Source organism: Corapipo altera, unplaced genomic scaffold (genome assembly GCF_003945725.1).
Source record: "Corapipo altera isolate COAL_440 unplaced genomic scaffold, ASM394572v1 78, whole genome shotgun sequence".
Taxonomy (NCBI): domain Eukaryota; kingdom Metazoa; phylum Chordata; class Aves; order Passeriformes; family Pipridae; genus Corapipo; species Corapipo altera.
The window spans coordinates 1,280,357-1,292,991 of NW_020884904.1; the positions used below are offsets into that span (position 1 = coordinate 1,280,357).

Below are 12,635 nucleotides of genomic sequence, written 5' to 3' on the forward strand. Positions count from 1 at the left end.
CAGATCTCAGGATTCTTCCCAATAAATTAGGTGCAGAGAGTTGCATCTTCTGTGAGTGGATAAGACATGTTAGAGACTCTTAATAGGAGAAAGGCAGCTTGAAGGAGCAGTGTTTTTCTGAGAGGCTTTCTTTAGATAAGATGAAAGCAGTGTCAGCTTGAGGATTTTTATATAGAATAGACTTACTTAGCTGTGATTTGTTTTATGATGAAGAGCTCTGAATCAAGGACAGGTTTCTGGATCTTCCCTGGACTGAACAGGTAGTGAGTGGCTGAGAGCAGAGAGGTGAGAGAGAGTGATAAAAGAAGGCTGAAATCTCTTATAGGAAGAGAATATCTTGTCTACTAAAAAAGGTTTTGTACAGTGATGGAAGCATTGGCTGGAATTTTAGAAAGGGACCCTTCTGAAAGGGTGAAACAAAGCTCTACCAGGGAAGGAGAATGAGACTCTCTGTTACCCCCTGTACAGAGTTATTACTTCAAATCATACAGCAAAAGCACTGGAATCTTCACAACTGATGTGGAGAAAATGCCTTCTTTTCCTTTCTTTTTGGGGGTTTTCTTTTTAGCTGGAGATACTACATTTGCTGAGACACCAAGTCAGTAGAGGCATAAGCAGCTTCTATGGCAAAATAGCAGGTAACACTGTAAAGTAATGAGTTGTTTAAACAGTACAACCATAGGAGAAAGAAGTATGCTAATGGGGAAATGGACCAAAAAGCACCTACCATATGCTATCTATTCATTTAAAAGACAGACAATAGTGATGACACAACAGTCTTTATCCTGAAAGTGTATTATGAATATTAATGAATGTTCAGAATCCCAGTGGAGTACATGGGCATGCTGGTTATATTCGGACATAATGTATGAGAGAGGATTAATGTTTTATTATACAATGTATCTAAACGCTTCCAAGCAGAAGCATAGTTCAAGTGCACATATGAACAATTCCTGAGAAATGGAACAAAAACCTCAGGAGTGGTAATTGAGCTGCTGCTCCCCCTTGGTAACTAACTGTTGTAGGCTGCAGCTTGTCAGACCATGTGTGCGTGTCTGCGATGTTTTAGGTGGGAGCGATGATTTCATACACATGGTAAACAATAATTATGCAGAGCCAATGTCATGATCATGCTCCCAATCTGACAGTCAGGCCAGGTGTGAGCCCAGGGAGTGGGATTTGTGGATGTGAACCTGACTGACTAGGTTGTGGCAGGATGCCACAAGTGCCACCAAGCATCTAGAAAGGGAACATGATAGTGGCAAAGAACAGGATTTGCTGATGTGAGTTTTTAACAGCCTGTATCAGATCCACCTGTGACTTTAACAGCTCGTTCTGCTGATTCAAGTGCCAAGAAATGACATCTTTTGGATCTCAGGATTTTCTCTTTGCCAGGTTTAAAGTTCTTAGAGCTGTGGATGTATTACCTTGCTCCTAAGAAATGTTTGGGCCTTTCTCAACTAAGGGTTATATGTTTCAAAGTTGGTGGCTGTTGCTCCCTTCATCATAGAGTTTTCTCCTACTGGTGCATTTACAAAGAGATGAAAATGCTCTCTCACTTTTTCTGTGACTGTATTTTTATTCAAACAGAGCAATTTTTTTCAAATTCTTTGTGAGTATATCTGTAAGAACAGCAGTGCAGGATCCTCAGAATGTTCCAGTCCATAATTGCCAAGGTAACACAGCTGAAACAGGAAAATATTTGGTAGGTGTATAATTAGTGTGGAATCATTCTGGAATCTTGTAAATTGGCATGATAAATTCTAATTATAACAGAGTATGGATAACCAATTCTTCTGTCTCCAGTATAGGAAAGTTATCCCTTTGAAATTTCAGTGGATCTTGGAAAGGAATTAATTCTAAACTTACTATCATGAAATGAGAATATCTCAATATTTGGTTAAAATACTCTAGTATTTTGTAATATATAGTTACATCAGTTTGAAGTGCTTCTAAAATTATAGGTATTGTTCAGTCCTGCATCTGACTTCAGTAGAACTTGTGAGTAGCTTGTGAATGGATATGTATGAATATCCATTTCCCTCTCAGACAAGTAGTTTTGCTATTTGCCTGGAAAACATCCTTGACCTCTCTGTATGACAAAAAGTATTTTCTAAAAACATTTTCCATCATAGACTATGCTAGCAAAGACTGTTTTGTTTAAAAGCAAAGATAGATATTATCCTTAGGGTTGGGAGTTGAGAGCTGATCCTTTTCTGAGTTCTTCAGACTTGCAGTTTCTGATTCAACTAACACTTTGAAGTAAGTCTGTCTTTGGCATAATTCCTAACCATACTGTAAATATGACTATATGAATAGTTTAGTTTATATGTTTAGTTGTTTATAAGCCTTTTACTGAAATACCTACGCTACCAATTGTACCATTTTTAATTTGGTGCCCACAAGAACATTTGTTTATTCTAACCTGTCCTCACTTTTCCAGCTATTATTGTTTGGAAAGCAAACTTTTGGGGGGTTAGATGTTTACTCTGTCATAAAATCTTATTAAGGTTCTGAACTCAGCTGCAACCCTCCGATCACCATCAGAGGCCAAGGCCCAGAGATGATCCCTTTGTAGGTTTGCTTTAAGAGGAGCAGGAGCAGAAATAAGGAAATTTTTTGTTATAGAAAAATTTAAAAACTAAGAGCTTTCTAGTATTTCTGCAACATTTTTACAAGTTTTCATTGGCATTGTTCACTCTACACAAATGTCTTAGAAACACTTGGAGCAAGTTGCTCAAATACCTTAGCAGAGCTTATGCTACAGGTTTATTGAGGCTTCCTTGTTTCCTAAAGCAGATTCTGAACTTCCCGGGATCCAACTGTGCAAAGCAATCTGCAATATTCCTTGTTCATGCACTCTGGTTCTGGTGGTGAAGGTGAAAAGGCTATCACAGAAGCCATAAGGGAGGGTTTTAACAAATTTTGTTAAGGTTTCTGACTCACAAGGAACATTTTTATGGTTATATGTTTGCACTTTTGGGCAACAAGCGTGAAGTTTGTGAAACGTACAAGAAGTATCTGAAAGGAAAGGATGTGGGAAGGCAGTATGATAGTGATGGGATTAAAAAAAAAATTAAATGAAGTGAAACTTAGCTTTTTAACTCACCTAAGCAGGAGATATTACTCAGATATCCGAGTGTGTGGTTGTCTCTCAAAACTCTTAATATCTAAGTGTTTATTGAAATTACACAGAGAAACTCAGATCAGATTAAGAGAAAAAAATACTTAGCAAATATAAAATAAAGCATGATGTAAGATCTTTCTACAAATAAAGCAATAGCAAAACATTATTGGAGTTTATTTTGTTTCATAGATACATGATTTCATTTCTCTTGTGTTTGGAAAGATCCTTTTCTACCCATGAACACTTAACAAGCGACGGATCAGAATCCAGAGAAGTGATTGTAAGACAGTTCAGTGTGTGTAACCTCCAGCAAATTAGCCTGTGGTCAGTCTGGCTCTTTTGTTGTTGCTGCACAATAATTTCCTTGTCCTGAGTGTTTGCAGTGTCTCTTGCATATGTTGAATGGACCAGGAGAGGGCAGAACTACACAGGTGTAGTCACTTGCATGTGGTCTGTGCCACGTGGTTTAACGAAAAGAAGTGGAAAACCAATCTATGAAAAGATTTGGTGGTAATTATAGTTTAATGTTCACTTAAAATCAATTACTCAGGCATATAGAAACCACTTATATGTGTTTTCTATGTAGGTGTTTCGTTGCTGCTGTGCTATCAACAAACACTTCTGAAGGAAAAGCTGAGTTTTAATAGCACTGCGAGGGGAGCTCGAGCATTTAACTAGATAATTCAGTGTGCACTTGAAATAGAGTTGATAATTTTCACTGATGAAGTCTACTGTGCATGTAGCTTATTTTTGCTTTCTTTTTGCCCTTTTTTTTTTCTTCTAATTGTAATCTGGTTTCTCAATCAATTATTTTGTTTGGGGTTTTTTGCTTCTTCAGGTTTAGAATAAAATAGTTTAAAACGAAGTGCCTATTTTTAATATGTAGTAAAATGTTAGCCACATAAACCTGATTAAAATCAGTGTTTCTCTCGAAAACTTTAATGGCATGAAATGCCACAGTTATTTTTATTTTCTGTGGAGAGCCTGATTTATAGGCCATCCCCTCAGAGTGATTTAAATCAATAAATGTGCTCTGAGTAAACTCAGCCTGTTGATACAGTGTTTTTCTCAGAACAAAGGCTGAGCTTCTTCCCAAACAGTTTGCAGCTTGAGTAAAGACAAGGGATGACAGTCACAGAGCAGGTCCTGAGGAAGAGGATAACTGGGGTGACAGTGAGCTTCACTGTTTGTTTTAATATAGTTTTGGCTTTATTGTTGTGAAGTCTTTCAAGAAATAAGGTTTACTGTTTGGGTTTTTTTTTTCCTGGGAATTACATTGAAACATATAAAGAAAGAATGCTAATATTTATGCTCCGATAAAAATTATTCATCCTAATGGTAAGTAGCTTCTGCTGTAATAAACCTTAATTTACAGTAAGTCTAGAAGTATTGGGTTTGAGCCTTTTGGTGACTGTTTATTTAAAAAATGGCAGGAGAGTGCTTAAGCAAGTTCTTGAGATCTATAAAGTAACATAGCTGGTTCAATTTATCCTAAAATGAAATGGCTAACATGGTGTCATTGTCTTCACAGTCTGGAGGTAAGTAGGCAGAAGGATTCTGGGGAAATTTAAACCACTCACGGTAAAAGCAAAATAATCTTTTGGAGGCAAAAAATACAAATATTATTCTGTGTTGCAGAAGTGCTATTTTAGGAATTATAGTCAACATTGACCTCTGTCTAAACTAAGATAAAATTACTTTTTGTTTAAAATTGTGGATCAGGAATGCGGTTTTTGATAGGAAATGCATTTTGCAGATCATATGGGGGCTGTCTCAACCCGACAGCTGTCTCTTCATCAAGCTGGGAGGTAGTTTGATCTACCAGAATCTCTGTCCCAAAAGTGTTGTCAGGTCAGATCCTGTCATCTGGACTTATTGGACTGGTATTTGTCATCTGTATGAGGAATTTTGACTGCCTTGCAGTTTCACTAGATACCATCCAATAATTTGGAATTATGAGTATCATAATTCCTTTATATAAAACTATTGTTAGCATTGTGACTTACATCCTTCTAGCAGCAAATGACTTTATATGAGTTGTGTGACCCCTGCTATTGAAATTCATGTGATAAACTCTTATAGTTGTTCAGTATTTTAATACCAACCCCATTACAGGACATCTGTATTTATGAGGTACAAAGCCAGCCCCTGTCTAATGGGAAACAATTCGGATCCTTAACACACTGCACACAGAATGCCCATTTTCCTGTAGAATCTCAGATTCCAGTTGGTCATTGTAAGAGGGTTTTTATGTGGGAGGACAAATCCTGATAATCTGAACCAAGTGTAAACTGTTGCAATTTGTGTTTCTGCATTTGCAAGCCAAACATTTTGAAAGGACATCCTCCTCTGGTTCTCAGCACGAGAACTTGGCAGCCCAAACCTGACTATTCCTATGCCCACATTCATTTTTTAACAAAAGCATGAAGTTAAAATTTAAGAGTGCTTCTAATATTAACTCAGTTCTTTGGCAATTTCATCTGTCAAAACTTCCAGCTTCCTGTTTAACGTTTTCAACAGAGAGTTGTATTCTGAAGGCCAAAATAGCCCTGTACTAAAATCTTTATGTAGGGATCCAGATAAATATAGCATCTTGAGCTAATTTTTAGTTATTTGAAATGCAAATAAATACAAGCTTTACTTGTCAGTATAAACTTGCTGGATGATTAGGATGAACAGATGAAGGCAAGCTGTAATTCTCTGAAAACATTATTTTGAGAGTTGAATCTGATAATTTTTTTAAAGCTGTATCTTCTACATACCTAGGACAGTGTTTGCTGTGTGTGTGTGTGTGTGTGTGTGTGTGTTCATTGCAGGGATCATAATAGTTTTAGATACAATGTGTGTTATTGAACTCTTTTAAGTAAAAAAAAAAAAAAAAAGCTAAAATTAGTATTATCAAACTCCAAAAGTGAATACTTATATTTCAGTTGCATTCACTGGATGCTGTTTACACTGGGGTAATGTAGTTCCTGTTTTTGTGAAGTGTTTTTGCCTGAAAGAAAGTAAAACATACTGTAACTGGCAATTATGAAGGCTTGCATTTCCCCCCTCAATTAAAATCATGGCTTATTTTGCAAGTCATCTCCCTAGTGAAACAATAATTAGATTTACAAAAACAGTGGTTCCATATCATGTACTATATATAGAAAAATTATTGAGTAATGATTTCTGCTCAGATTTATCTGCTTTCAGAATCTGTAGCATATGAGATACCACAAACTTCTTCAGTGACTATGTAGTTATTACTCAATCTTATTTCATGATAGGTGTGGCCAATACCATCAGATTGATAGTGAGAATGTGAGCAGAATTGATCAAAACTTTAGTAAATCTGGAGGAATCAGTGGCTTCCTAGGGTCTTTAACTTCTTCAGAGAATCAATATAATTTCTTCTCTTACTTGACCTCCTGTAGCCTCAGAATGATGAATGTACTTTTTCCATACCAAAGCTTTCTTACTTTGTTTCTGAGTCTCAAAAATTCAGTGACAGTGACAAGTTCTCATTATTCCAGACTAGATGGTTGTGATTCATATCTTGCTTCAGCAGAAGCAGATTTTCTTTTCTCAGTGAGAAAAACACAAGATATGAGTTTCTCTTGGCTTTTTAGTTTGTCTCCTTGGGTCTGACTATGATTTTAGTAGCATACAAGTAAACACATCCCTATATAAATTTTTTTGGTTCATGACTTCTAATTCGAAATGCTCTTCTAATATAAATTGTTAATGAATAAATAATGTTTGAAGCCATGAAGAATTATGGTTGATTTATTCCATTTTCTTTCACCTGTAATCCAGTGTGTTTTATATTACCTGTTTGGAATTTTACAACCTTATGATCTGCCTCAAGCATTTCCTCTCATGTTCTCCTTCTCTGTCAGATAAATTACCATGTAAACTAATGAAGTTTAGAAAAATTAGTTTGTTGAGGCCCTGTTTCTTTCACATTTCTCAAAATTTCCATTACAATGAATTATACAATTAATTGGTCTTGCCACCAGGGTAAAAGCTTCATTATTAGCCACTATTAGTGCCATAGCCAATTTCCAGTCACTTTTTCAAAATAACTTAACCTGAAAAATGATTCTTGGGTGAATGGAAATTGCAGGGTCTATTCCCAAATACAGTGATTACATTTTATACTGCCTCAAACCTAATACAAATTGTACTCAGAGTGGATTTTTCTTTCTGAATTTCCATCAGTGACTTCTCAAGTGCTGATTTAAAGAAGTGAACAATATTGATAGTTAGCTGGGCTAGTACTCTGTGTCATGAACTTGCCAATTATTTTCTTCTTTGGGAAGATGGGAATGTTTCCGTAATAAGACTCTTTATTCTTGTCTAGAGGTTCTGCTCCTAGAGATTAATATGTTTGCATCTCCATGTTTTAGAACTTCTAGCATGTGTAAGAAAGATCAGAATTCTACCTGCATCTTTCTGCTCTTTCTAAAAACAATGGTTTGTTCCCCTGGGGGTTTAGAACGTATTTGTATTATTCTGTAGCTAAATAAAGAATGTGTATCTACTGTACCTAGAAAAGTTTCCTCTTAGAGCTTCTTTTTTGGTGTACTAGGTTTTACTTAAATTGAATTTCTGAAGCTGAAGGATCTCTGTAAAATGGTACTTTGCTTCTTCAGTTGAGATCAGATATTCTGCTTCCCAAGCTGGCATTGGTTTCAGCTTGAGAAAGAGTTCATGGCATCCAGTTTTGAGGGTAAGTTGCTTAAAGGTTTGCTGGTTTAGGGCAGCTCTGGCTTTGTGTACCTTAAAGTACAAATATAAAGCTTTTGTAGGGTGATGATATTGTGATGTTTGTTATGAAAATAAAGGAAATTATTGTGCTCAACTGGCAATGCTTTAGCAACTAAAAAAAAGCCAAGAGATTTTTGGAGCTCCCAGGTTAATTTGCATTAAGGAGGTGAAGTTCATGATGAAGAATTCTGTTGGTCTGCAGAGGTATGAGAAGGTAGTTCATTATATTTCCTTCCTCATTTAGCCTTTGTTTCCGCTTTCTCCAGTCTTACTGACTCCCCCTCTTTCATTGTTTGCATATTCACACTCCTCTACTTTGCAGTGTTTGTCCATTTTTGGGCAGATCCATCAGTTTCTACTGTGCTAGAGCTTATGGATAGATGTCAACCTAGAATGGATCAATTCTGTTAATTTGTGTTTTCTGTTATTTGGTGGTAAACAAGGTGAAACTTAAGTTGGTCATTTCTACTTTGATGTTCTTTCTTCTGCTGTTGCTCCATGCAGTATGTTGAGGATACAGCATGAAGCCAATTAAGACAATAGATAATGACAAAATGAACCTTGCAAGAGATAAATGAAAGCTTACAGGGAGATTGTTGCCTCATATGTGATATTCCTCTTTTAGGGGAACAGGTTGGCAGCTTGACTAACTGCGTTGTTTATCCACTGAAGAAGTAACTTAACACTTTGCCATCTGGTTAATATGCCCAATTTAGAACTGTATGTAAGTACTTGTAAATGAAATGTTGATTTCAATCTTTAGAAACCATGAACTGTTGTTCTTTTTGTAAGCAATAGGCAGATGCTAAATCTTTTTGGTTTTAATCTATTTGTTTCTGTGATTAATATTTATGCTGGCTGTTTACTGGCAGTATGTCTGATTTTGGCCTCTGCCCACCTCTATACTGGGTAGTTACTTTTGTTCTCAAACACTGTGCAGCAATGCTGAGATTTATCTGTAATTGGCACTGGAGCATTGTATACTGATTTCTCCAGTGCTGAATAATTTTACACAGTACCTGTACTGGGAAAAAATGGTAGCACTTGGAAACTTGTCCAGCTTCTCTGCCTTGATGGTGGAATCTGTTTTCAGGCTGATAAACTGAAATAAAATGTGATCTTTATATTTTACACAGAGGCAGGAGGTTATAATTTAATTTCACACATCTAAGTTGTATGAAATATTACTGTGGAATCACATGAAGTTGTACAGAAAATTTCTATCCTTCAAATCTGACTTACCTCATTAAAGGGGGGATTTTTGCTCTCTAACCCAATTTGTTCTGAAAATCCCACCTACCACTATTTGCAGAATTAATAGTGTCCTGTAACTGCCTGCAAGTTGTTCTTCTCTGTATTTTAAGATAACTTCATTGAGGCAATTATTCATCTTTGAAAGCACAGGTATTCAAACTAAGAGTAAAATTATAGAATCAGATTGGGTTATCACCTGATTGGGGACTGCCAAACCTTACAAATAGTTATGTAATTTTTTTTAGTTATTTAGATGATTCACTAAGAATCATACAGTTCATATTTACTGTAATATTTTTGAAGGCTATGAATAAAATAAGAACTGAAATTCAATTATATAGTGTATACACTATATAATATATAAACCATTTATCCTATCATTAAATAACTGTTCTGAGTTTGATGTTTCTATGAAGATTAATAATTCCATTATTATTTTATGATTAAATTTTTATCTGGGAACTCTAATGTTTTTATTCCAAGTATTATCTACTTTTAAAAAAAACAAATGTAATAATTGCTTTTCGTACAGATTGTGTATTGTATGGATGCCAGATTCCAAACTGCTGAAGATGTTTCCTTTTTTCCAGTTTTACTCATTCAAATATGATTTAAAAATTAACAGGCTTACTTTTGCTTTTTATTATTTTTATTTTAAAAGTTGATTAATTAAGTATTGCTTACATTGTAATTTCTATATTTGATCTTGAAAGATTGTATCTGTGATAATCAGAATAAGGTGACTTTTATAACTCTTTGGGAATGTTCAGGTATTTCTAGAATGGAGGTAAATATTAAATTGCTTTTAATATTTTGTGAATTAAAGTATTTTCTATGAAACTTTGTTATCTTGAAGGCTCTATGTTAGAATGTACAATCTTTTAATATTTGATTTTATCTTGAGAAATGAGGATAGAACCTTCTTCATTGGGTTTGTGAAACTGGGAGTTTTGTGGTCAGCCTTTATATCTGACTTTACTGCCAGATGCAGTCATTTAAAAGGAAGCAAATTTGCTAAGCATAAAACTTAGTAGTATCATTACTACAAAAGATAAAGCTTCAAGTGTCAGGAAAGGATAATTAGTCAGATCTTGAATATTGGCACACATATTCCTGATAGTAATATTTACTGAAAAATACTTATTTGAAATTATTTTAAAATGTTTCACTAGAGGGTTTTATTCCAGATTTATTTTTTTACAGAAAGCTAAAAATATGAATCATAATAAACTTGCCATAATAATTATTTATATGTCTTATGCTTGAAATCTGTTCATATCTTACTTATGTTCCTTGGCTTACTGTTTTCAGTATTTCCAGGTTTTTTTCCTCTTCATTTGAACATATTTGCCAGCTACTGCCAGGGTTATTATTGGATGAGTATAGCTGGCATCACATGTAGGTGTCAGGAGCTGTAGAGACAGGACAAGGGGAATGGCTTCAAACTGACAGAGGGCAGGCTGAGATTGGATATTAGGAAGAAATTCTTCCCTGTGAGGGTGGTGAGACACTGGAACAGGTTGCCCAGAGAAGTTGTGGATGCCCCATCCTTGGAACTGTTCAAGACCAGGTTGGATGGGGCTTTGAGCAACCTCATCTAGTGAAAGGTGTCCCTGCCCATGGCAGGGGGTTGGAACTGGATGATCTTTAGGATCCCTTCCAACCCAAACCACTCTAAGATTCTGTGTCCTATTTAGCAAGCAGAGCACCTGTGCAGTATCACAGAGCACAAAATCAACTAGGTTGGAAAAGACTTCTGAGATCATTGAGTCCAACCTATGACTGAACACACCTTGACAACTAGGCCATGGCACTAAGTGCCACATCCAGTCTTTTCTTAAACACTTCCAAGTATGATGACTCCACCACATCATGGGCAGCCCATTCCAATGTTTAATCACACTTTCGGTGAAGAAATTCCTCTTAAGGTCCAAACTAAACCTCCTCTTGTGCAGCTTGACACTATGTCCTCTTGTCCTGAATCTTGAGTTTACAGGTGTGATGATAAAATATACGATTCTAAAGACAAATGCAGACTCTGCTGCTAGTCTGGAGTTTCTGGTGTGGTCCTATTTTACAAGAACTGGTGGGGCTTTAGGTGACTTCTCTGAGAAGTTTGTCTCAGCAGGTGAACAGTCACAGCAATGAGAGCAACACAGATCTGCCGTTGTGCCCCTGAGAAAGGCACAGGGCCCCCTACAGCATCCACTATGGAAAAGGTCCCCTTTGCCCTGCCCGTGCACTGCCCGAAACTTCAATCACAAATGTCCTTGAAATTTCTGCAGTATGTTTGGCCACATTCTCAGGGTATATGTGCACACAAGCCTGAAATTAAAAAGTACTGCTTGACGTGCTTCAGATCCAGACACACGCATTGCAATCAAGGGGCCCCTTTTCCTTTTCCTGTTTCTGTAAGCTGGGAAAAGTCATGAAGGTTTTCCAGGTACTGGCATGGCTCAATGCCACATATGATTATGCAAATTTAGGGCTTAAAGCAACCTTGATAAATGGTATGCTATGTACATGTAAATGGTTAAGAGTTCTATTTCCTCTTCTTATTTTGATAGAACTCCCTTCTGAGCATCCCAGAAATGGCACCTATCCAGTGGGTCCCTGACACCTTCAAGCAACACTTTCTCTTCAGTCAGTTATATCCTTAATTTAATGGCTTCTGACAATAAACTGTTTTGCACACCCTTTCCCACTGGGTAGAAATCCATGCTGTTTTGAAAAGTGTTAGGCTTTCAGCTGTGCCAAGAAATTCTCTGGCAAACAGCTAATTGTGTCCACAGATAAAGTCTGACAAAAAAAATTGCTTCAAGCCACAAGTCAGAGGCTTAACGGTTGTCTGTGTGAAGTTACTTTACAGCTGGTGATCTCGGTTAGTTGGGAATGTGGCTGGGAAGCAGAGTCCTTTGTTCGGGACACAGGCCCCTGCTTTAGCCAGATTATGGAGCCGTAGGTAAAATGGCCTCTTTGCTTTCACTTAACAGGATGCTGGTCACCTTTCTGCTCTGCTGAGCACCATTTCATGACTTCACAGCCCAGGAATTAAACCCGATGCACAAAGCAGCTTTACCAGTAATTGTCTGCAGATTAAATTAAATGCCTGTTCTCATGCAGTGTATCTGAATTGTGTCAGAGCCACTTCTCAGCTTACACACTTGTTCCTGTCAGTAAAAGGCAGCTACTGGAAAATGTTGCAGTCCTTGGAAGCATGACTCTTAGTGATTCGATGAGAGTACACAGGATTTTGTGTGTTCAACATGATGTTAATTCTATTGTGTTTCACAATGAAAAAAAATAGCTTAGTCTGCTCATGTAACACCAATCTGTCTTATTGGTGGTAACTACTGTCAGTAGATCTGTTTTATGCTGTGAATTCTAAATTCCTACTGTCCCACTGTTTGGAAGTTTGAAATTTTGATTTTATTGTCGTTTACAGCTTTAAAGAATGAGCAAAATTCAGGGTTTTTTTAAATTACATCAATCTGCACAAAAT

The 12,635-nt window shown here is 36.6% G+C and overlaps 1 long non-coding RNA gene across 1 annotated transcript in view; it reads left to right on the forward strand.

Annotated features, from left to right (window-relative positions):
• The first annotated feature begins 1,081 nt into the window (after positions 1-1,081).
• Positions 1,082-12,635, forward strand: part of LOC113950942 — a 29,348-nt gene continuing 17,794 nt past the window's right edge. Inside the window, exon 1 of the long non-coding RNA XR_003528936.1 lies at positions 1,082-1,283. This is a non-coding gene — a long non-coding RNA (uncharacterized LOC113950942). The remainder of the gene's footprint in view (positions 1,284-12,635) is intronic.